This window comes from Dermochelys coriacea, chromosome 2 (assembly GCF_009764565.3).
Source record: "Dermochelys coriacea isolate rDerCor1 chromosome 2, rDerCor1.pri.v4, whole genome shotgun sequence".
Classification (NCBI taxonomy): domain Eukaryota; kingdom Metazoa; phylum Chordata; order Testudines; family Dermochelyidae; genus Dermochelys; species Dermochelys coriacea.
Genome location: NC_050069.1, coordinates 219197400 through 219222821, shown reverse-complemented (window position 1 = coordinate 219222821; position 25422 = coordinate 219197400). Strand labels below are relative to the sequence as shown.

At 50.3% G+C, this 25422-nt stretch overlaps 1 long non-coding RNA gene across 1 annotated transcript in view; it reads right to left on the bottom strand.

Annotated features, from left to right (window-relative positions):
• Positions 1-734: 734 nt before the first annotated feature.
• Positions 735-25422, bottom strand: part of LOC122458995 — a 76438-nt gene continuing 51750 nt past the window's right edge. The window contains exons 4-6 of the long non-coding RNA XR_006279393.1: positions 17348-18499; positions 2760-2932; positions 735-1048 (exon numbers count right to left, since the gene is read on the bottom strand). This is a non-coding gene — a long non-coding RNA (uncharacterized LOC122458995). The remainder of the gene's footprint in view (positions 1049-2759; positions 2933-17347; positions 18500-25422) is intronic.

Below are 25422 nucleotides of genomic sequence, written 5' to 3'. Positions count from 1 at the left end.
TGAGGATTATAAGAGTATGTACTTCTGCATGCCACAAATCCCTGTTCCTATACAAACTTCCTCCATGGCAACATACAGGGGATGAAAGGCAGCAGTGCAGGGATGGGATAAGTCCAGAGGGGATCTACTGTTGTATGGATCATTCAACTCTTCACCTTCCAGGCAAGTATCAAGTCCCACTAAGCCCCTCCAGGCATTGTGCTAGATTAGCCTCCACCTCCATCTCTTCAGCAGCTCTGCAAGCAGGGGGGGGGGGGGGGAGTATTCCTACCTTCCCACCAACAAAACTGCCAACGTATCTGGGCTCAAAATTTGCCTGTTGTTCTGGAAATGCTGTTGTGTCATCAAGCACAACAGGGAAATTGTAGAACTCTGAAAAACAGGAAATACTAGACACTGGTTCCCAGTGTTTAACTTTTAAATCTGTTTATTTGTAATGTCTCACTCTGTTCAGATATTTGGCTGAGGATATGACCTCACAAACAGCTTTAATTTTATTTGTAAACAGAACAACCAAGTGAATTTCAGTGTTTTGAATTTCAGGGTTGGTCAAATCCACGTTCAGCGCAAAGTAGGTGGGTGCAAAACTATGCAGATTGCAATGGTCGCAACAAATTCTTGTCTGAGATTTAGCAACCTTACAAATTTCACTCACCCTTAGGCATAATGCACAAACTTTCTATATTTATCCCATTTTACATATATTTATTTTATATCCAGTTAAATGCATCATTTACAGTGTGTAATTACTAACACGGCTACCCCTCTGATACTTGACATTCTGCTCTCAGTTACTCCAGAGCAAATTATTATTATTACAATCCCTGAAGATCCCACCCAAGAGTGGGGTCCCATTGTGCTAGGTACTGTACAAACACAATCCTGCCTCAATGAGAATATGATCTAAGTAGACAAAGGGGAAACAGAAGCACAAGAAGGTGAAATGACTTGCCCAAGGTCACATGTCAGTAGCAGAACCAGGAAGAGACTCTAGCTCTCTTCAGTCTTAGTCTACTGCTCTAACCATGGATCACGCTGTGTCCCAAATCTGAAATAAATGAGAGCAGAAGTTGGGCTTCGGTAAGCAAAGTTAATAAAGAGTAATATTCACCCAGCAGCATAGGGTCATGGAAAGTTCTCAACGCAGTGGAAAACCCCGTGAGCAAGAAAGAGCTGGGCAGGGCTCCGGGTAGGGCAGCACAGAGGGCTGTGGCTAGCGCATCTGTGATTGTTTGAGCGATGGTTAAATGAAAATGGCCTTAAATATGCCAATAATATTAGGCTTTTTTTTCAAAACTTAGTTAACCAGCTTGATATTAATTGTTGGTAAAAAACAAAGAGGAAAGAACAACAAAAAATGTAATTAGATTCAATAAACTGAATTTTCATAGAAGACCAGGTTAATCTATTGTTATTTTCAGCAACTGAGACCAACTGTGGGAAAACAGAATACTTAAAAGAACAAATATCCTTGCAATACAAATACTCTAACATGAATCAGTTACTTAACATTAATTTAAAAAGTGCCCATAGGATAAATGTTTATCATGAAAAGGGAGGAAATTTTGAATAGTTCTACAAACATAAGACATTTGTTGTCCTTTATTTAAAATAATAATGGCAGCAAAATCTCTCAATTTATTTACACGTGTAAATTCTGATTTGTACACATATCAAAAGTGCCTAACGCAGATCATAAGTACCCTGCCATTTTTTTTAAATCCATTCAGGAGAATAACTCCAGCAGATTACTCAGCTCCTATGGTAGTAATGCATTCCATAAACAAGCTTTGATGCTGGCAGACCAGGTGCCAAAGCCTCAGGTCTCACTGAATACTTACAAATGCATAGCTGAAAGCCAGGCCAATTCTCTTGTGTACTAATATAGATCAAAGTAATAGTTAAATGTATAAGAATGGACTTTGTGTTTAAACTTCATGAAAACTAATGGGATGCTGCATATGCATTGTTTTCACTTATCGGTATTCTGTTATAATGTCCTAGCAAACATTTACATTGTGTATACCCCTGTAACTAAATAACTCATCAAATGAGAAAGAAGCCTTGTGGAATGCAAATGAAGATCTTTAACAAGAAAGTACTTATTCTTTCACATTTGAAGGCAAGTGGTCCTTGTGTGTGATAATCAGAGATTAAAGACTATAAATGCATTCCTCACTCCCCACATGGGTGGTGACCCTGTCAGCTTGTTTTCTGTGAGAAGTTATAAGTGTGGACACAAGGGAAAAATTCTTCATCTCTGCACTGTCTGGATTCTAACAGAGCAGAATAACTGAACAAGAAGACGGTATTCCCAGAATTATTCTGGTAGCTCTGAGAGACTTTTGTGAAATGGGCAGATTACTACATCTCTGCTATCATTTGGAATGATAGACTGTGACTCACCTGTAAATATATTTTACCTGCTTTAACCTCTCAATAACACTAATTCCTTTTTCTTAGTTAATAAACCTTCAGTAGGTTTACTGTAAAACTGGCTACCAATATTGTCTTGGATGTGAGATCTAGTATGCAAATCAACCTGGGTGAGTGTCTGTTCTCTTGGGATTGGGAGTAACCTGGAATATTTTGTGATTTTTGGTGTAAGTGACTGTTTATGACATAGTCCAGTTTGCCCGGATGGCAAGATAGACTGGGGTGTATAAGGGGACTGTCTGTGACTCCAGTATAAGACTGTCATAGTACTTTGGAAGTTCACATTTGATACTGGCTTGGTGAAATCTAATTATGGAACATACCACGAGTTTGGGGTGTCTTCCCTGAGGAAATCACTCAGTCATGAGCCACTCCAGGCAGCATGACACAAGCCATGGTTGGAAAAATATTCCAATCTCCTCCCTGCAACATTGTCCAAGTTCATTACTCAGGTGCTTCAATCTTCCTCAGAAACCAGACGAAATTGCAGCATGTTCTGAAGACCAGACAATTAAGACCATTGTGGATTAAGAAGGGAGTGGATTCCTTGAGTTGAGGAGCCCTCGTGGAGTACTCCCTGCCAACAACTCCCTCTTTTATGAGCTGAAGGAGCTCCAGCTCAAGTACCTCTGCTTACCACAACTGTGGCAATACAGCAGGGGGAAAGAATATCCCAAAGCGTGTTGGGCTTGATCATAGAACAAGAGAAATGTAGGGTGGAAGGGACCTTGAGAGGTCATCTAATCCAGCCCCCTCCCCCCATGTTGAGGAAGGACCAAGTAAACCTAGACCACCCCTGACAGGTGTTTGTCTAACCTGCTCTTTAAAACCTCCAGTGACATGAATTCCATAACTTCCCTAGGTAGCCCATTCCAGGGCTTAACTACCCTTTATTGTTAGAAAGTTTTTCCTAATATCAAACCCAAATCTCTTTTGCTGCAAACTAAACTGATTATTCCTTATGCTACTCTCAGTGGGCCTGGAGAACAATTGATTACTGTCTCCTTTATAACAACCTTTTACATATTTGAAGACTGTTATCAAGTTTTCCCTCAGCCTTCTCTTCTGTAGATTATACATGCCCCAAATCTTTCAACCTTTCCTCATAGGTCAGGTTTTCTAAGATTCTTATTTTTTATGCTCTCCTCTGGACTCTCTCCAATTTGTTTACATCTTTCTTAAAGAGCGGTGCCCAAAACTGGACACAGTACTCCAGCTGAGGCCTCACCGGTGCCAAATAGGGCAGAACAATTACATCCCAGTCTTACTGTGACAAAGCTCTGTCCTTGCCTCCGTGAGTCCCGCATTTCCTGGCGGATTTCACTAGCCTCAGAGGCTCTGTGACCCTCCACGTAACCCTTCTTTCTCTAGAGACAAGGGTCACAGTCTACTGAGCCATTTTCATCATAAGCCAGCAAGGAAGGTGAGAAGTTATCCTTCCTTGCACAGTCTCTGGTGTCCCGCAGTCTCAGTGATTAAACAAGGGCCAAAGGTGGGGGGGGGGAGAGCCCAGGCCCACCCTCTATTCCAGGCTCCAGCCCAGGGACCCTAATAGTATCAGCTATGGTAGCTGACCTTTTAGAAACATAACATGTACAATTCCCTGGGCTACTTCCCCACAGCAGCCCTCACTTCCTCAAGCTCCAATTCACCCTTATCTCAGGGCCTCCTTCCTTGTGCCTGATATGGTGTGTACTACTCAGCCTCTCCAACAGCGCAACTTCCTCCCACAGCTCCTGACATGCACCCCCACCTGACTGGCTGGGAGGATTTTAACTAGTGTCAGCCAGTCCCTGATTGGCTTCAGGTGTCCCAATCAACATAGTCTTCTCCCTGCCTTCTAGAAAGTTCTTAATAGACCCCAGGTGTCTTAATTGACCTGGAGCAGCTGCCAATTCACTGATCCTGGTGCCAGGGATTTCCGTAGCCTGGAGCGAATCTCTCTCCCCCCACTGCTCTCCCATAGCCTTCTAGCTTGGAGGGAGGTGGGAAGCTGCTACTCCTGCTGCTGCTAGGCCCTAAGCTCTCCCTGCTGCTCCAGCTGCTCCCCTGGCTGGGCCAGACACCCCCCATTCTCTGCTACTTGGCTGCTGGACCCCCCACTCTTGGGTGCTGCTACTGCTCCAACTGCAGCCCTGGGGTGGGGAGGGGGCTGCTAGCCCACTCCCCAGAGAGGAGGAGTGAGGGACCCCAACCACTGCTGTTGTGGATACCACCACCAGCACCACCACCTGAGAGGGGTCCTTTCTGCCTGCCTGGACCACCACCTGGAGTTCCTGGAGCTGCTGCTGCTGCAGAGGCCGCTGCCTGGAGCTGCTGAAGCCTGAGGAGGAGAAGAAGAGCATCATCTGCCAGTGGGGCAGCACCTAGAGACTTTGCAGACCACCGTGGAGGGGGCCCTAAGACTGAGTAATTTTCAAACTGTGCTCTTGTGGTGGGGGTTTTGACTGTGTTTGTAGGGACACGGGGGGTGTGGTGTGGAGCTGCCCCCCGAACCATCTGTGTGTCCCCCGCAACCCCCACCACTATTACCACCACCGCTGCCCCCTCCACCACCCCCACTGGCTGTATACCATCTGCCTCAGCTCCTGCCTCTGGACTCAGCTGCTTGCTTGGCTTGCCACGCCCCATTTCCACCGTTTGGGCCAGAAGCAGCAGCAAGCTAAAAAAGACTTGTGCAAGTGCACATGGGCACATGTGCTCTCCCGGACTGCCTACCCTCCAGCTTTGCCCTTTATTACCTGCCCCATTTGCCACTTGCTTTGCCTCCTCTTTTGCTCCAGCCCCCCTTACTAGCTTCAGTTTGTTTGCCTGCCCCGCCCATTTCCTTCTGCAGCCTTTGTTTCTTTGCCCCGCCACAGCCTCTGAAGCTAGCCCCTTGGTTTCCCTGTTCTACCCCCAGACCGCTTAGCCCCTCACTCCGTGTGCCCATGTCCCCTCCCATGCGCTTGTGCAATTCCCCATTTTAGTTGCAACCCTCTTCACTGCACCCTCAATGTTGTTGAATCCCCCCCTCCCGTAGTGCACGAAGAGGAGCCGGAATTTCCACCTTGTGTCGGTGACTGACCCCTAACCCCTCATTGCCCCCCGTCCAGCCCACCCCTTTTGGCACCCTCCTCCCCTGACTGCAGCCTAGCGGGGAGGAGTGGTTGACCTGCTTCCCCTCTCCTCTCCTCCTTTTGGTGTCCCCCCTTTCCTCCTTGCTCATGATGGCGGGGGATGAGGCAGGGGAGACCCCTCCAGTAGCCCGAGCTCCCCCTCCCCCGCCTACCCCTTAATCACCCCCCCAAGCTTCTACCTCCGTTGCCAAACCATCTGCCATCGCCCCCGCTGGGGCACCAGCAGCGACAGGCACCAGGGTGACCTCCACTGCTTCCACGTCTATCACCCCCTCAGATTTGGGGGGACCCCCCCAGCCGGCGGGAAGGGCCAGGGGAAGAAGAAGGGGAAGGGCCACGCTAAAAAGACCAGGCCCTCCATGGCAGGGGCTGTCCCTGATGCCCCGGCCCCATCTCCAGCTGGGGCGCCCTCCCCGCTGTTCCCTCCACCAGCTCTGCAGGTGTCCCTCCCCCGGCCCCCAGAGCATACGCCCAGGTGGCGGCAGCCCCCCCGCCTGCCGCTACATCATTTCTCCAGCCCACCGCCTCCGCTACCATCTATAGCAGCCGGGGCCCCTTTCCCACCATGACCAGGAAGCACGGCGTCCGTTGCCTCCTGGTGCCCGCCTCACCCCACGTGGGGACCTATGTGCGGGCGTTGGCGAGGGTGGTGGGGCCCACGGCCATTGTGGCGGCCTCCAAAATGTATGGCAAGGTCGTCTTCTTCTTAGCATCGGAGGCCGCCGCCCAGGAGGCGGTGGAAAAGGGCCTGGCGGTGGGGGGCGTGTTCGTCCCTTTAGAGCCGCTAGAGGACCTGGGCGTCTGCCTGGTCCTGACCTCCGTCCCTCCCTTTCTCCCCAATGCCGCCCTGTTACCCGCCCTTTCTACCTTGGGAAAGCCCATCTCTGTCATCAGCCCTCTCCCGTTGGGCTGCAAAGACCCCGCCCTCCGTCACGTCCTCTCGTTCCGCCGGCAAGTGCAGCTTCAACTGCCGCCGGTGGCGCGCGACGGAGAGGCACTCAAGGGGTCCTTCCTAGTCCCCTACCAGGGGACCCGTTACAGGGTGCATTATTCCACGGGGGAGGCACGGTGCTACCTCTGCCGGGCGATGGGGCACGACTGCCCCCTGGCCCGGGAAGGAGGGGAATCCAGGACCCCCGAGCCCCGGCAGGGCACCGGCCCCGTCATCGCCGACGCCCCTGGCTGCACGGCGCCCGAAACCGCCCCTCTCCGGGCATGGACGGGCTGACCTTGGAGTTCTACCGCGTGTTCTGGGACATCCTGGGCCCAGACCTAGTCACTATCGGGGCCGAGTCTTTTCAGAGCGGGGTCCTCCCTCTTTCGTGCAGGCGAGCCGTGCTGGCCTTATTGCCGAAGAAGGGGGACCTCCGCGATTTACGAAATTGGCGTCCCGTCTCGCTCCTCAGCACGGACTACAAAATCGTGGCAAAAGCCGTCTCCCTGAGGCTAGGGTCCGTGCTGGCGGACGTGGTCCACCCAGACCAGACCTACACCGTCCCGGGCTGCAGCATCTTCGACAACCTATATCTGGTCCGGGACCTATTGGAACTTGGGTGTAGGGATGGTCTGTCGTTCGCCCTCCTGTCCTTAGATCAGGAGAAGGCGTTCGACAGGATGGATCACGGGTATCTCCTGAGCACTCTGCAGGCATTTGGCTTCGGACCCAGGTTTGTGAACTTTCTCCGGGTGCTGTACGCTTCCGCAGAGTGTCTGGTAAGGCTCAACTGGACCCTGACCGAACAGGTCAACTTCAGGCGAGGAGTACGGCAGGGGTGCCCCCTCTCAAGCCAGCTGTACGCTCTGGCGATCGAGCAATTCCTCTGTCTCCTCCGAAGAAGGTTGACAGGGTTGCTGCTGAGGGAGCCGGAGCTGTGGCTGGTCCTGTCGGTGTACGCTGATGACGTGCTCCTCATGGTCCAGGACCCGGGCGACTTGGTACGGGTGGAGGCTTGCCAGGCCATCTATTCAGCAGCCTCCTCTGCACGGGTCAACTGGGTCAAGAGCTCTGGCTTGGTGGTAGGGGACTGGCGGCAGGCGAGCTCCCTCCCACCCGCGCTTCAAGCCATCCGGTGGAGCACGGGTCCGCTGCTCTATCTGGGCGTTTACCTTTCTGCCACGCATCCCTCTCCGCCGGAGAACTGGCAGAATTTAGAGGGCGGGGTGATAGAGCGGCTCCGGAAATGGACAGGACTACTCCGGTGCCTCTCCCTTCGAGGGAGAGCACTGGTGCTTAATCAACTAGTCCTGTCCATGCTTTGGTACCGGCTCAACACCCTGGTCCCGGCCCCGGCTTTCCTGACCAACCTGCGGACATCGATTCTGGAGTTCTTTTGGTCAGGACTGCACTGGGTCCCTGCAGGGGTTCTCCATCTACCTGTGGAGGAGGGAGGGCAGGGCCTCAAATGTCTGCTTACTCAGGTCCATGTCTTCTGCCTCCAGACCCTGCAGAGGCTCCTTTATGGTGCAGGTAGTCCGGCGTGGAGCATACTGGCGCACGCCTTCCTGCGCCGCTTCCGAGGGCTCCGATACGACCGGCAGCTCCTTTATCTCCATCCGAGAGGTCTTCCGCGAGACCTCTCCGGGCTGCCGGTCTTCTACCAGGACCTCCTCCGGACCTGGAAACTCTTTACAACAAGCAGGTCCGTGGCGGCCACTGAGGGGGCAGATCTCCTCGCGGAGCCCCTGCTACACAACCCCCAGCTCCGTTTGCAGGTGGCGGAGTCCCGCTCGGTGCACCAGAGGTTGGTCCTGGCAGAGGTCACAAGAGTCGGAGACCTCCTGGACTATGACCGGGGAGACTGGCTGGATCCCCTAACCTTCGCTCAGCGCATGGGGCTTTCCAGACCTTGTACTCCCCGACGCATACTTCAGGAGGTGAAGGCCGCTTTGCCGCCCGCTGCTCGGGTTTATCTCGACCGGGTCCTGCACGAGGGCACGCCCCGCCCACCCACTACCCCAGGCCCGCCGGACCTTTTAATTGGACCCCTGCCCCGTGGACCCAATCGATCCCTTCACTAGAAGCCGGCTGCACGAGATGCAGCCGGTCTGTTTTCAAACCGCGCCAAGAAAACATCTCTACACGCTCGTGCTCCACACCCTTCACGCCCGTACCCTCGTGTCCCGCCCTGATACAAAATGGCGGGACCTCCTGCCACCTTGGGAGGGTGAGGAGCCCCGGTGGGCCATCCTATATTCCATCTTAGTCCCAAAGCCCGCCGGGGATGTCAGTTGGCGACTCCTTCACGGAGCCGTGAGCACGGGCGTGTACTTGGCGCGGTTCACCACAATCCCAGACACCTGCCCCTTTTGCGGCGTGAGGGATACCCTGGCACATGTCTACCTGGAGTGTGCCAGGCTGCAGCCCCTATTCCGGCTCCTCACCAATATCTTATTACGTTTTTGGTTGCACTTCTCCCCTCACCTTCTCATTTATGCACTCCCTATCCGTGGCCCCACAAAGTCACGGGATCTCCTGGTCAACCTCCTCCTGGCCCTAGCTAAAATGGCCATCTACAAAACCAAAGTGAGGAGGTTGGCCGATGGAGTCTCCTGTGACTGTAGGGCCTATTTCCGATCCTCGGTCCGTTCACGTATCCGGGCAGAGTTTCTCTGGGCGGCGTCCTCTGACTCCCTTGACGCCTTTGAGGAGCAGTGGGCGCTGTCCGGGGTTCTCTGCTCAGTGTCCCCGTCCGGTTCCCTTCTTTTGACCCTTTGACCGCACTCCTGTCCCTGTTATTTTATTAGTTGTCCCCCGGAATTTTTTGGGCATCTAGGTCCTGTGGATCCCCCTTTTAGGCTGGGGGGATCCTTTAGCAGTGGACGGGCTTCGCCCGCCCACTTCCCGGATCCCAATAAGACTGCTCTCCCATAGCCTTCTAGCTTGAAGGGAGGTGGGAAGCTGCTACTCCTGCTGCTGCTAGGCCCTAAGCTCTCCCTGCTGCTCCAGCTGCTCCCCTGGCTGGGACAAACACCCCCCCCTTCTCTGCTACTTGGCTGCTGGACCCCCCACTCTCAGGTGCTGCTACTGCTCCAACTGCAACCCCGGGGGGGGGCTGCTAGCCCACTCCCCAGAGAGGAGGAGTGAAGGACCCCAGCCACTGCTGTTGTGGATACCACCACCAGCACCACCCTCTGAGAGGGGTCCTTTCTGCCTGCCTGTATCACCACCTGGAGTTCCTGGAGCTGCTGCTGCTGCGGAGTCTGCTGCCTGGAGCTGCTGAAGCCTGAGGAGGAGAAGAAGAGCATCATCTGCCAGTGGGGCAGCACCTAGAGACTTTGCAGACCACCGTGGAGGGGGCCCTAAGACTGAGTAATTTTCAAACTGTGCTCTTGTGGTGGGGGTTTTAACTGTGTTTACAGGGACACGGGGTGTAGCATGGAGCTGCCCCCCCATCCATCTGTGTGTCCCCCCAACCCCCACCACTACTACCACCACCACTGCCCCCTCCACCACCGCCACTGGCTGTATACCATCTGCCTCAGCTCCTGCCTCTGGACTCAGCTGCTTGCTTGGCTTGCCACGCCCTATTTCCACCCTTTGAGCCAGAAGCAGCAGCAAGCTAAAAAAGACTTGTGCAAGTGCACATGGGCACATGTGCTCCCCCGGACTGCCTACCCTCCAGCTTTGCCTTTTATTACCTGCCCCATTTGCCACTTGCTTTGCCTCCTCTTTTGCTCCAGCCCCCCTTACTAGCTTCAGTTTGTTTGCCTGCCCCGCCCATTTCCTTCTGCAGCCTTTGTTTCTTTGCCCCGCCACAGCCTCTGAAGCTAGCCCCTTGGTTTCCCTGTTCTACCCCCAGACCGCTTAGCCCCTCGCTCCGTGTGCCCATGCCCCCTCCCATGCGCTTGTGCAATTCCCCATTTTAGTTGCAACCCTCTTCACTGCACCCTCAATGTTGTTGAATCCCCCCCCCCGTAGTGCACCAAGAGGAGCCGGAATTTCCACCTTGTGTCGGTGACTGACCCCTAACCCCTCATTGCCCCCCGTCCAGCCCACCCCTTTTGGCGCCCTCCTCCCCTGCCTGCAGCCTACCGGGGAGGAGTGGTCTACCTGCTTCCCCTCTCCCCTCCTCCTTTTGGTGTCCCCCTTTCCTCCTTGCTCATGATGGCGGGGGATGAGACGGGGGAGACCCCTCCAGTAGCCCGAGCTCCCTCTCCCCGCCTGCCCCTCTGTCAACCCCCCAAGCTTCTACCTCCGCTGCCAAACCATCTGTCATCACCCCCGCTGGGGCACCAGCAGCGACGGGCACCAGGGTTACCTCCACTGCTTCCACGTCTATCACCCCCTCAGATTTGGGGGGAGTCCTCCCAGCCGGCGGGAAGGGCCAGGGGAAGAAGAAGGGGAAGGGCCCCACTAAAAAGACCAGGCCCTCCATGGCAAGGGCTGCTCCCAATGCCCCGGCCCCATCTCCAGCTGGGCCGCTCTCCTTCCCCTTTCCAACAGATGACTCCCAGGGAGTGGCCTTTGTGTTTGCCCGTCCCGACCCACCAGGGGCTGCTATCCTCCCTCCGCCGCCCCCTATCACCCCAGCATTCAGGTCAACCCATCATCAAGAACCCCGCCGGGGGTCCGCACCCTTTCTGCCCATCTCGCTGGGCTAGGGGGCTGTTTCAAGGGCCCCATCGGGGAGCAACCAGACCATAACCCCAGCCCCCCATGCGCTGCGAGAGGAGTTGCGGGAGTTCCTAGAAGACGTCCGTGGCTCCCGCAACAAAGTCCAACTTGCCCTCCAGCGATGGGGGGACTTTAATCAAAGCCTCAGGGCCACAAGGGCCCTCATGGGGGAGGGGAAAAGGACCAGGAGGCAGGGCGCCGCGGCCCACCAGCGGGTCCGCCACTTCCGTGACTCCTTACTCACCTACGGGGTGCGTCACGGACTGCAGCGCGGCCCGCCGGGAGCCACGAGCATCCCTGCCGGCGAGGATCCCCCCCAGCCCTCCTTATGGCACCCTTTACCATCGCAACATTGAACACCCGTGGCTGTAGGATGGGTCTCCGCAGGTCCCAGGTGCTCTCCTTCTTTCGAGAGGGGAGGTACTCTGTGGTTTTCCTGCAGGAGACCCATACGGATCCTATCGCCGAAGACAGCTGGCGGCTGGATTGGGGGGACAGGGTCTACTTTAGCCATCTCACACTTCGTACGGCTGGAGTGGCGACCCAGTTCTCCCCCGACCTACGGCCCGAGGTGCTGGGGATCGCCGAGGCTGTGCCGGGCCGCCTGCTGCACCTCCGGGTCCGCATGGAGGGACTCTTAGTCAAACTCGTCAACATCTATGCCCCGGCAGAGAGCCCGGAGCGGCTACAATTCTATCAACAGGCATCCGCCTTCCTCGGCACCTTGGATCCTCATGAGTGCCTGGTCCTGGGAGGGGACTTTAACATCACCCTTGAGGAGCGGGACCGCTCAGGGACTGAGCAGAGCCCGGCCACCGCCACCATCCTCCAGGAGATAGTCGAACACCACTCCCTGGTGGACCTCTGGCACGACCACAACCGGGATGACACTTCCACGTTCACCTTTGTCCAGGTGGAGGCCCATCGGTCGCGCCACTCCCGGTTGGACCGCATTTATTTATCACGCTTTCATCTTTCACGAGCCCACTCCTCCAGCATCCGGCCAACCCCATTTTCTGACCATCATATAGCCACCATGACAGCCTCCCTCTGCGCGGAGAGGCCGGGGCCGGCCTATTGGCATTTTAACAACAGCTTCCTGGAGGATGCGGGCTTCGTGGCATCCTTCTTGGAGTTCTGGCTGGCCTGGCGAGGGCAGCGACGTGCCTTTCCCTCAGCGCGGCGGTGGTGGGACCTAGGGAAGGTGCGCGCCTGGCTCTTCTGCCGTGACTACACCCGGGGCACCAGCCGCCAGAGGGATGCGGCGATAGAGCAGTTGGAACGGGAGATCTTAGAGCTGGAGAGGTGTCTGGCTGCCAGCCCCGAGGATCCACCCCTCTGCAGAGCGTGCCAGGAGAAGCAGGAGGAGCTCCGGACCCTCGAGGACCATCGGGCCCGGGGTGCCTTTGTTCGATCCTGCATCCGTCTCCTTCGGGAGATGGATTGCGGCTCCCGCTTCTTCTACGCCCTAGAGAAAAAGAGGGGGGCTAAGAAACATATCATCTTCCTACTGGAAGAAGATGGCACCTCCATCATGGATCCGGCGGAGATTTGCGGGAGGGCAAGAGCCTTCTACGCAAGCCTTTTCTCCCCGAATCCAACCGATCCTAACGCTTGCAGAGTGCTCTGGGAGGAGCTCCCGAGGGTCAGCACGGGCGACCAAGACCGGCTAGAGCTGCCTCTCACTCTGGCTGAGTTCTCAGAAGCCCTCCGTCGCATGCCCACCAATAAATCTCTGGGCATGGACGGACTGACCGTGGAGTTTTCTGGGACGTCCTCGGCCCAGACCTTGTCACCGTCTGGGCTGAGTCTTTGCAGAGCGGGGTCCTCCCTCTTTCGTGCAGGCGAGCCGTGCTGGCCTTATTGCCGAAGAAGGGGGACCTCCGCAATTTACGAAATTGGCGTCCCGTCTCGCTCCTCAGCACGGACTACAAAGTCATGGCAAAAGCAATCTCGCTGCGGCTAGGGTCTGTGCTGGCGGACATGGTCCACCCAGGCCAGACCTACACCGTCCCGGACCGCAGCATCTTCGACAACCTATATCTGGTCCGGGACCTTTTGGAACTCAGGTGTAGGGATGGTCTGTCGTTCGCCCTCCTGTCCTTAGATCAGGAGAACGCGTTCGACAGGGTGGATCACAGGTATCTCCTGAGCACTCTGCAAGCGTTTGGCTTCGGACCCCAGTTTGTGGGTTTTCTCCGGGCGCTGTATGCCTCCGCAGAGTGTTTGGTCAGGCTCAACTGGACCCTGACCGAACTGGTCAGCTTCGGGCAAGGAGTATGGCAGGGGTACCCCCTCTTGGGCCAGCTGTACCCTCTGGTGATCGAGCCCTTCCTCCGTCTCCTCTGAAGGAGGTTGACAGGGTTGGTGATGCGGGAGCTGGAGCTGTGGCTGGTCCTGTCGGCATACGCTGATGACGTGCTCCTCGTGGTCCAGGACCCGGGCGACTTGGCGCGGGTGGAGGCTTGCCAGGCCATCTATTCGGCAGCCTCCTCCGCGCGGGTCAACTGGGTCAAGAGCTCTGGCTTGGTGGTAGGGGACTGGTGGCAGGCGAGCTCCCTCCCACCCGCGCTTCAGGCCATCCGGTGGAGCACGGGTCCGCTGCTCTATCTGGGCATTTACCTTTCGGCCACGCATCCCTCTCCGCCGGAGAACTGGCAGAATTTAGAGGGCGGGGTGATAGAGCGGCTCCGGAAATGGACAGGACTACTCCGGTGCCTCTCCCTTCGAGGGAGAGCACTGGTGCTTAATCAACTAGTCCTGTCCATGCTCTGGTACCGGCTCAACACCCTGGTCCCGGCCCCGGGTTTCCTGGCCAACCTCCGGACATCGATTCTGGAGTTCTTTTGGTCAGGACTGCACTGGGTCCCTGCAGGGGTTCTCCATCTACCTGTGGAGGAGGGAGGGCAGGGCCTAAAATTTCTGCTCACTCAGGTCCATGTCTTCCGCCTCCAGACCCTGCAGAGGCTCCTTTATGGTGCAGGTAGTCCGGTGTGGAGCATACTGGCGCACGCCTTCCTGCGCCGCTTCCAAGGGCTCCGATACGACCGGCAGCTCCTTTATCTCCATCCGAGAGGTCTTCCGTGAGACCTCTCCGGGCTGCCGGTCTTCTACCAGGACCTCCTCCAGACCTGGAAACTCTTTTCAACGACCAGATCCGTGGCGGCCACCAAGGGGGCAGATTTCCTTGCGGAGCCCCTGCTACATCCCCCCCCAGCAATCGTGTGCAGGTGGCGGAGTCCCGCTCAGCGCGCCAGAGGTTGATCCTGGCAGAGGTCACAAGAGTCGGAGACCTCCTGGATTATAACCGGGGAGACTGGCTGGATCCCCTGATGCTCGCTCAGCACATGGGGCTTTCCAGACCTTGTACTCCCTGGTGCATACTTCAGGAGGTGAAGGCCGCTTTCCAGTCCGCTGCTCAGGTTTATCTCGACTGGGTCCTGCACGAGGGCACGCCCTGCCCACCCGCTACCCCAGGCCCCTCTACCTTTTATTGGACCCCTGCCCCATGGACCCATCTGACCTCCTTACCCCTTCACTGTAAGCCGACTGCATGAGATGCAGCCGGTCTGCTTTCAAACCGCGCTAAGAAAACATCTATACACGCTCGTGCTCCACACCCTTCACGCCCTCACCCTCGTGTCCCTCCCGGATACAAAATGGCGGGATCTCCTGCCACCTTTGGAGGGTGAGGAGCCCCAGTGGGCCAGGCTATATTCCACCTTTGTTCCAAGACCCGCCGGGGATGTCAGTTGGCGGCTCCTTCACGGAGCCGTGAGCACGGGCGTGTACTTGGCGCGGTTTAACCTCAATTCCAGACACCTGCCCCTTTTGCGGCGTGAGGGATACCCTAGCACATATATACTTGGAGTGTGCAGGCTGCAGCCCCTATTCCGGCTCCTCACCAATATTTTATTACGGTTTTGGTTGCACTTCTCCCCTCACCTTCTTATTTATGCACTCCCTATCCATGGCCCCACAAAGTCACGGGATCTCCTGGTCAACCTCCTCCTGGCCCTAGCTAAAATGGCCATCTATAAAACTAGAGTGAGGAGGTTGGCCGATGGAGTCTCTTGTGACTGTGGGGCCTATTTCCGATCCTCGGTCTGTTCACGCATCATGGCAGAGTTCCTCTGGGCGGCATCCTTTGACTCCCTTGACGCCTTTGAGGAGCAGTGGGCGCTGTCCGGGGTTCTCTGCTCGGTGTCCCCGTCTGGTTCCCTTCGTTTGACCCTTTGACCACGCTCCTGTCCCTGTTATTTCATTAGTTGTCCCCTGGAATTTTTTGGGTATCTAGGTCCTGTGAATCCCCCTTTTAGGCTGGGGGGGATCCTTTAGCAGTGGACGGGCTTCGCCCACCCACTTCCCGGATCCCAATAAGACTACTTTTCTATAGCCATCTGGTCTTGTGCCGTCACATTACATACAAACACTCCTGTTAATATGTCACTTGTCATGCTCAGTTAAGGAAGGGAACATGGCCCAGGGCCCTGCTCAATACAAGTCAGATACCACTTCTGACACTACCACCACCACCGTCACCACATACACATACACGTTTAGCTAATTAATCCTACCGAGGTCTTGGGTTGGAGTCTAGTGAGGAGTGTACCTCTGATCACTGAGTACCCTGTATAAAAGTGGGTAGAGAGAGGCAAGGGATGAGCAGAGCTTTATTTCTGCCTCCTACTTGCTGGTCAGAGTGGCAGGCCAGGTGCGATGGGGAGAAGGAAGCTGCACTTTTTCAAGGAATGAAGTTTCTTCCCCTCCCCCAGATCAGATGGGGAGCAGGAGAGGAACTGAGACTTTGAGTTATGATTCCTTCCTAGGATTGTTCCTGGGAGAGCATGGCAGAAGGCAGTAGCCATTCCAGGCCAGCAGCACAACAGCTCTTTAGAAGGAAAAATGAACAATGATTTATCTGCCCTTTACTCAAGGTCTAGTCTATATTTTAGGAATGTAATGGTCAAACCCAATACCTTAAACTCTGTCTAGAAATGGACTAAGAGGCAATGCAGATCCCAGATGTATGTAATGCATTCACAGCTAGATGCACTTCTCAAGAAATCTGCTGCATTCTGAATCAACTTTAGCTTCCAAACAGCTTTTGGGTGTAGCCTCATAATGTCCAGATTGTGAACTAGCAACTGATTCTTATTGGCTGCTGCACAGTCCTTGTACAAGTCTTCTATTCCGTTAAAGCTGTGTTTCTTTCACCTTCAAATCGCATAGAAGTAGGGTGACTATACGTCCCGTTTTGACCAGGACAGTCCCGCTTTTAAGCTCTGCCCCGGACATCATGACTTTTTTGGCAAAGCTGGGCATTTGTCCTATTTGCTCTTGCCCTAGGGGGCACAGAGGAATGTTTGGGCAAGAGCAAATGGGACAAATGACCAGTTTTGCCAAAAAAGCCATGATGTCCATGCACTGCATAATCTGTAATGAAAGAGGTGCCAGGGCTCAGCCTGGCAAGCCCTGGCACAAATTAAGCACTGGCTGGCCAGGCGCCCAGCTATGAAGGCAGACCACTGCCAGCAGCAGTGTGGAAATAAGGGTGGCATGGTATGGTGTATTGCCACTCTTACTTCTACACTGCTACTGATGGCAACTCTGCCTTCAGAGCTGGGCAGCCAGAAAGCGGTGGCTGCTGGCCAGGAGCCCAGAGGTGCAGGGCTATAACAGCCAAACCTAGAGGTGCCAGGACTCAGCAAGTCCCTTCACAATTTAAGCACTGTGTCTGTGACATTGGCTAAGGTGAGTGGCAACACCAGGAGGCTCAGGCCAGTCATGCATGGCAGGGCTTGGGTGACAGCGATGCCTGGCAGCTCATATTCTCTCAATGCAGGAGGAGAGGGCAGGGGAGGAGGGAAATAGGAGCAGAGTGGGACAGGGAGGATGAAATGGGAAAAATAAGAGGGAGAAGGACTGGGATAGACGGGTCTATATCTACTCCTGGTGTCCCATTTTCAGTTTAGGGAAATATGGTCACTCACACAGAAGATGCTTTCTAATTTAGATACGTGTGTTTTACAGTCATATAAGAGTGAGAGAAAGAACCAGCAATGTTGGGTTCTTAGATAACCGTCAAGACTATTACATCACAAGTATTATAGCTTTAAACCAGTATAAAAAGTTTCCTTTTCATTAATCAAAAACATTATTATTCTGCAGCACCCACCTAGTAATGCTGACCAGTACACATTAAAGCCAAGCTTCCCACAGTAACTCTTGTACATCATTATTGATTGGCTTACACTGTCCCACAGAAGTATCTAGGTGTTGCACGATATATTAGTTTAGGGGTTACCTCACCCATCCCTGGAATGCAGCCACATCTAGAGCAGAACACAGTGGCCATTCTGGGCCAGCAACACAACAGCTTTTTAGGAGGAGAAATGAACAATAATTTATCCAGCTGAAAAAACAGAGAGGTTAGGAGGTCAGAATGCAACTACTCTAGCTGGAATTGGTCAGGAGCAAAAGGAGTAACACCCCTTTTCTCTTGCAAAGAGTGCCCCGGGATCTTTAATGACCCAAAGTGGCTATGCCCTTGGTTTTATGTCTCGGCAGGCTTCCCAGTTCTTGTTTTAGAACTTGGTAGCTTAACCCTGAACCATCGATATTCAGTAGCAAAGAACTAAAGGAAAACAAAGGGCAAAATGTCAACAGTATGTACTATTTAGCATAAAGAATCCCCAAAAGCTCAGGAAACATGTCTTTTTAATGAGAAACAATAGTTTGTTGCCAGCTGCTCCATATCGTTATAAACACTTTAACTCCAGAAAGATGCACAAATGGGGACTATAAACAGTGCATTGAAAACAAAGGCCTGCATGGATAATCGTACCTATTAATATAAATGGCACTGAGCAGAGGCAGCCCAAGTGCATGTACTGACCATTTAGAGCATAACACATTATTTTTCTCCACTGTCTCTATAAGAAAAGAGATGTAAAATGGGTTCAATGACAAGTGAGCGCCTTGGACATGTTTATTAAAACATGAATGGAAACACTTCTGTGAAAACACTACATTGCTTTATACAGGGAGCTAAAGACAAAAATACTTAAGGTTTCTCTGATCATTTGAGTTCTTTTACACCACTAAAATGTATTTGAAGCTGAACTGGCATTTGACTTATTTCCAACAACACAAAAGAATGGAGGATTTATGGAGTTTTTTTAAAAGCTATTGTGAAAAACACATAAGTATAGTGAAAGAGCTACAGATGTCACAATTCACAGAACATTTTCTTCTTTATTAATCAGTACTGGTGGTTAGCCAGACCTGATGCAGTGGAGTTCCAGCAGGTATTTCCATATCTTTTATCCTGTGATTAAAGAATGTATATTGAAGAAAAATACTCTTGTCTAACACTAAATCTTAGAATTTTCTGTGGCAGAAGAAAAATTGGGGTACGGGATAAGGGGAAATCAAGATCATTATCCATGAATTTTCCAAAGCAATTTGCTCTGCTGGGCTTCTTTTTTATTTTAAATATGTCCATAATAAACTACAAAAAGATCAAATTCACTGGCTAAGCTATTTTTTCCATGGAGGTGCATTAATGCAAATTAGACAGAATGACTTTTCCCAGTTATAATTGGGCTGAAATGAGGTGGAAGGAACAGAAAGACAATTAACTTTAGGGGGTGTTGGATTTATTTTTCCTTTTTTTTTTTTTTTTTTTTTTTTAATTTTTTATCTCCAACAGTTTGGAGTAGATTTTAGTGCCTGCTGGTAGTCGACTGTCAATGCTGCCAGGCAAAATTATTCTGAGACCTTCAAGGGGCTTTGTTTATCTCATTTTTCAATTAACCTCTGCATTTTAACTTCATCATACTTTCTGTGCCAATTCACACAAAAGTACAAATAAAAAAAATCCTGTTTGCTGTCATTTTTCTTTTTGTTTTGTTTTGTTTCTTTAATGCAGGAAGGAAAAGAATGCAAATTTCAGGTTACAAGAGACCACCACAAGTTGAAAAGGTTTTAATATAAATTATGTTTCTGCATTAACCTTTCTTTCTTTTATTTTTTTCTTTCTTCATGAGAATGTGACAAGAAAGTTTTGCCATGAAGACAGCACGGAAAGTGTGTGCTATAAGTTTTAAGGTTTGATCTAAGCAACATTTGTCACTTTAAGACCTCATCCCGCAAAGAGCTGAGGACCTCCTATGGGGACCTCCATATCCTTCACCCTTATTGGCTCCTTTGGGGATTGAATGTGCTCAGTATATTGCCAGAGGTGCTAACCTCTGCCCAGGATTGGGCCCTAAATCCCTTTAGTTTGTGGCTTTGAGGTCAGTGTTGTAAGTTGGTGTTGTTCCAGTGCATCAATCATATTTATAGTTCAAACCTCATTTGTTATAAAACTATAAACACAGTTGTTTAAAAGCTTCATTGCAGCTGAACTACTGATACAACTAAATACATATTTCTTCTGTAACTATAAGTGATGGGGGACACAGTTTACCCTTGGGTTTCTGAGCAGAACGGTTAGTAGTACAGATACTTAACTTACTGTAAGCAGTTTGCTAGATCAGTGAGAGTCTTTGCCTCTTTCCTGACAGGCAGTTTCTGTAGCAGTTACACTAGAATACTCTGCTAGTCACAGGTTCAGAGGAGAGCTGAGCAGTCATCTGTCCTGACACGTAGGGTGAGCATTTTTTGCAAAATGACACTGTTATAAAAATATACTTGACTGGCCTGTTTTCTATCACTGGCAACATATAACAGACAAAAATGCAATTTTGTTGACAGCATTTCAAGGCGGTACAAATACAGTAGGTGGAGCTGAAAACCAGTTAACCATTACCTGTCAGAAACCAAATCCCACCGTCCTTACTCAGACAGAACTCCCATTAATTTCACTGGAAGTTTTATCCTAAATAAGGACTGCAGTGGTGCTGTACAACCTAAACCCTAGAAGGGCAATTCTGGCTCCATTCTGGCCCGTATCTTGTGCTCAAGCAGCATAAAGGTGCTATTAGCGAGCTTCAAGTGGCCAGGGAAGAATTTTTCCTGCACAGGACCAATGTAGTGCCAACATAAGTGACATAAGCTCTGACAAAAGGTGCTTTAAATTTGCATGAAGCATTAAAGGTTCAACCCCATATGCTACCACTCTTTACATACTCTGAACTCTTTGCTTAGAGTCAGAATATGCTATTTATGGTCCCACAGCCTCCTATTATAGGGAATGCTAATGATTAGTTTGGATGATCCCCAGGCACCCTGCCAACTATTCCGAAATTTCTATATCCAAGTCTGAACGTCTAATAAAAAAAAAACCCTGTTCAAACCTGTGTCACAGAGGGAACACTGCCATCTCAAAACAAACTTTCACAGCTCTAGATGATCACTCCCATCTCCACTGCCTGTGTGGCTGCCTCCCTATTCACTTCATCAATCCTAGTTGGCCTATTGGTTTCCTGCCAAACACACTTTAGAAATATTTCAGACCAAAACAGGGATGGGTGAAGAAATGACTATACACGTTATGTTCCCTTTTAACCTTAACCAGGAAGCCTACCCCGAACAATTAGGTCTGCGGAAGACCCAGCACCTGACTCTAGGGAGCAGAGGCACAGAATTAACTGGTCTTTCCTTATTTCAATACTAGTCTTTCTCCGCCGCAAAATCCACCTGCAATCTACTCCTTCCACTGGCCACTAGTCCACACACTCTGATGAAGAAAAAAGCAGGTATAAACAAATAAGACAAAAGAAAAGAAAGAGTAGAGCCCCCCAGACCTATTGCTACCCCAGTCGGCTCACCGCATAAATTGAAGGGACTTGCATTCAGAGTGCTGATGGATTGTATGGGATCCTAACCCTACCATGATCAGAGAAGTGACTACTCTGATGCTAAAGATATGATACCTGAACGCTTTGGGCACAGCTTGATGAACTTGATACTCCAGGTGCATGATTGGTATGGATAAATAAGTAGGAAGGTAATGAGCAGAGCTTTAACCAAACAAACATCCAGTTTCCTGCCTCCCCACATACTATTTTGGACCACCTACCCACCTCTTCAGTCATAAAACCAGGTTGCAGAACAGGGACAATGCTACATGTTTTCAAACCCAAAAAACTCCGAAGAAGGCTACTGCTAATCCTACCTTAAAGATCACATTTTCAGAGCCATCAGTATTCTGAAAAGCTATAAGCAAAGACCATCAGCCTGTACAGTAATTGATAGACACTGATCCATATGAAGACTTCAGATCCTGCCAAATCCTGCAGAAGTCTGCACACTTAAAAAGACTGCCAGGTTTGGGAAAATACATCATTTGGTCCCAAAATGAGACATCAGCAAAGCACTTGAACACCATTGATGGGGAGATCCCCGATTATACGAGCACCCTAGAAAAACAGAAACCTACTCCTCAGGCACAGGCCACATCAGGGACAGAACAGAATGACAAGAAGTCAGAAAACCCAGCAATGTAAGTTCTCAAAGTCCTGTGAACTGCTGATGTTTCTGACAGCATAAGAGCAGTCAGGTGTCAAGGCTACACAGGACTAGCGGCATCTTGGCAGGATTCCATCTGGCTCCAGGCAAACGACACTAAGGCGCAGACATCTGTCTGTCCAAGAATGAAACAAAGTCTTTGTTAATACCCAGCATGTGCTCAGCATTAAAATAATGTTAACTTTGAGGTAAGTCAGTAAAACTGCATACTTAAGCCTCATGAGCCTGGGAGATTTACCTGGCTTCCTATTAGTGATATGCACCAGGCACTGACAGTTGAACCAGAAGAGAATCCAACATTTCCTGAATCTCTCCCCTGTTGACAGAATTGTGTCCAGGAAGCAGATCATCACTGGTGGGTTATGACTCACTCAGTAACGTCAAATATACTCAAAAATAGCTACACTATATCCTAGGTATTCCTCACACAGGATGCTGGCATAGATTAACCTCGCCCCACAGACACATGCACACAATGTTGCAGGAAGGGGAAAGTGAGAGAGATGTTTGAGCCCCAGTCCCAAAGAGGAGGACTTTTATGCCTTCTGGTATAGAGGGAACAGAGCAGGGAGGCATTAGGAAAGCAAGGATCAGGCAAGGGTTGGTCACCTTGCCATGTGAACTCTCCACAACCATCAAGCCCCTGCAACACCAGCGATGGAGCAATCTGTGACCATATTATATTTATTATGATGATTATTACAATAAAGGATCAGGTTTCAGAGTAGCAGCCGTGTTAGTCTGTATTCACAAAAAAGAAAAGGAGTACTTGTGGCACCTTGTGGTGCATCCAATGAAGTGAGCTGTAGCTCATGAAAGCTTATGCTCAAAATAAATTTTTTAGTCTCTAAGGTGCCACAAGTACTCCTTTTCTTTTTTAGTAAAGGATCAGAGCATGATCAGAGCCCCATTATGCTAAGCAAACATATAGTGAGAGACAGTCCTTGCCCCAAAGAGCTTAAATTCTAAATCATCTCTAATCTCCCTGTTGAGAACTCACTGCCTTAAGGCATGGAGAAAAAATTTTCCATCACTCATTGCCTCCTGTTTTCTCCCTCTACAAAGAATGGAAGCCCAGGAGCCTTAAACCGGAGGAGCTGTGATACTAGATTTGGAGGTACTCCCACAACGCTTCAAAGGTTAGTCGTTCCCCCCATGCTGCTATGGCCATTTGGGCAAAGGAGGGGTGGAATTTTGCATGCTGCTATCATATAATCCTCTAGGCAATGTTATGGGATGAATTTTGCTGCTCCTCTATGTATAAGGGCAACACCTAGTGGTAAAAATTTGCACAAGTCTATCTGTATTGTGGCAATGCTGACAGTAGCATTTGCATGTTTGTTTGGTTTTTATTTCCCCTCATATTCCTAGAAACAAGGTAAGAATTATTTACAGGAGAAAAGGAAGTTATTTTAGTTTAAGTTTGGCATGAACGACTGGGTTAAATTTTAAAAAAAGTCGGCTTCTCAACTGGTGTAAATCAGTATAGCTGAGACTCTGGCCCAGAAAGTATAAAATACTCACTATTCCTACAGATCTACCAAACAAAGTCAGGGGTGCTTTTAGATTTCTATCTTTTAAAACCAAAACATGACGATTGAGGGATTATCAGAAGTAATACTGAAACCCACCCCCCTGGAGCCTGGCTGTAATAAATGTTCATAGCAGCTTCAAACTAGCATCTAAAACATATGGAAAGTGCTAAAGCAGATCCAAGATAAAGGATAAAGGAGAAAAAAGTAGCCAGAATGTAATAAACATCTTATAAAAGCTGAGAAAAACAAGTATGAATTAAAAAAGTTACATTAAAAATGAGAATTATAAAAAGAAGATGCTACATGGTTTAACTGAACATAGCAGTTTTCTTTTCAGTGCTAATCCAAGGTTTCTGTCATAATGTTGTCTCCACTGGTCATAATGGCATAAGGGGCCATAGTCACAGAATGAGCCAGTGAAAAACAGCAGAAAGAACAGGTGAAATTTAACAGAACACTGACCATTTTTTCCTGGTCTATAACATTGTGCACCCAATGCTGCATTGGCAGGGTCGGGCAGCATGGGCAAAATATTCTGCCCACACAATCTGCATTTGCCTAACATGCTCCAGCCTGCCTGAGGAGCAATCTCCCCATGCTCCTCATGAAGTGGTGTGGCGTATCTGCCATGACCTAGCCCAATGAGTCTACATTATCCTTCATCAAAATATCTATTTTCACTAGAGCTGGACTGGAATTTTCCAACCGAACGTCTTTTCCTCAGAAAATGCTGATTTGTCAAAATCAAAACTTTTCACAGAAACATATCAGTTTCAAAAACAGTTCCCTTGGGAACTAACTACTGTGGGTATTTTCATAGTAAACAAAGTAGGAAGATACACTCTGAACTGATAAGCTTGCTTTACACAGTCTGCAACATGATTTGGTATTTACATGTAAGTAGTATATATACATCTTTTGTAGCTAAACTGTGTGGTGAGCGACATGAATTGGAATTCTGGTGTCACCCTGTACCTAAACCTCCTCGTCTGGGCCTACCCAGTGTGGGCAAAGTGCCGTTACATGCCTAATAAGGTAACCTGAGTGATGAGCTAGAGTCGAAGTGAGTTTTTGGGGGTCCCAGAGAACTGGATGGAGTGTTCTCCCAGAACCTGGCCAGGTGTTCTGGAAAAGCTCAATGGAAAATGTCTCAAAGGGAATCCCACATATGGGATTTCTGGTCAAAACCAAAGAGAGTATAGAGTAGCCCAATGGTTATTTCTGGTCAGAACTAGAGAGCACCTGGAATAGCCCCTTCACCTGGGAGGTGGGAGACCAAGGTTCAAGTCCCTACTCCAAATCAGAAAGAGCAGCAGTTTGTACCTGGGTGTCCTCCATCCCCCCATGAATACCCCAACCACTGGGCTATTGGCTATTCAGGGGGAGCTTACTCTCTCCATCATGTTTTTTCTCTCACACACCACAAAAAAATCGACTCTGATGCGAAAACACTTTAAAAACTTGATTTTTTTCACAAAACAGAATTTATTTTTAGTGAGCCCCAGTTTTCATACACACATGCAGGTTATCTAAATGTCTATGATTTGAATACAACAACAATTATTCTGTCAGAATAGCGCCACCAGAATCCATTTTTCAGGAGTAAAAGATACAATATGAAATATTTTTAACCAATCAGTATCCAAAGGGTGACGGTGGTTTTAAGGGACCATCTGCAGGTATGATCATCCTTTAAAAAGTACTGAACCTCATCTGCCACATAAGGGTTGCACCTATGAGTGACCAGAAAGTATTATTTTTATTAATGATTTGAATTATGAGGGCACCTAAGGAAGGTGGGTTGGGTAGAATCTGACTGAGATTGGGAGCCACCCTGTGCTAGTCACTATACAAACAGAGTGAAAGACAGTCCTGTTCTACATGCTGGTAAAAGAGGAACACAGATGGTTTTGGAAGTGAGCTATTTAGTGCCATTCTTAGTCATTTGCATGGCACCTACAAACAAAAGTTGTAGATAAATCTTTGCCTATATTTTAAAAGGAAAACATTTGTCGGCACTGATAAAAATATAATACAGTGCTGCCATCCATATAGTGTTAATTCTTGTTTCTTGACGTACAGGAGTCTCTATAAGGGAAAAAAAATCTGATTAATCCTAATCCCTTTTCTCTGATCTTGACAGAGGATTTTTAGCGAGTTACTATATTTAAATAACTACTCGGAATTAATCCTTTTGGTGCTCAAGGCATGAAGGGAAAGCAGTCAAAAACAAAGAATTCAG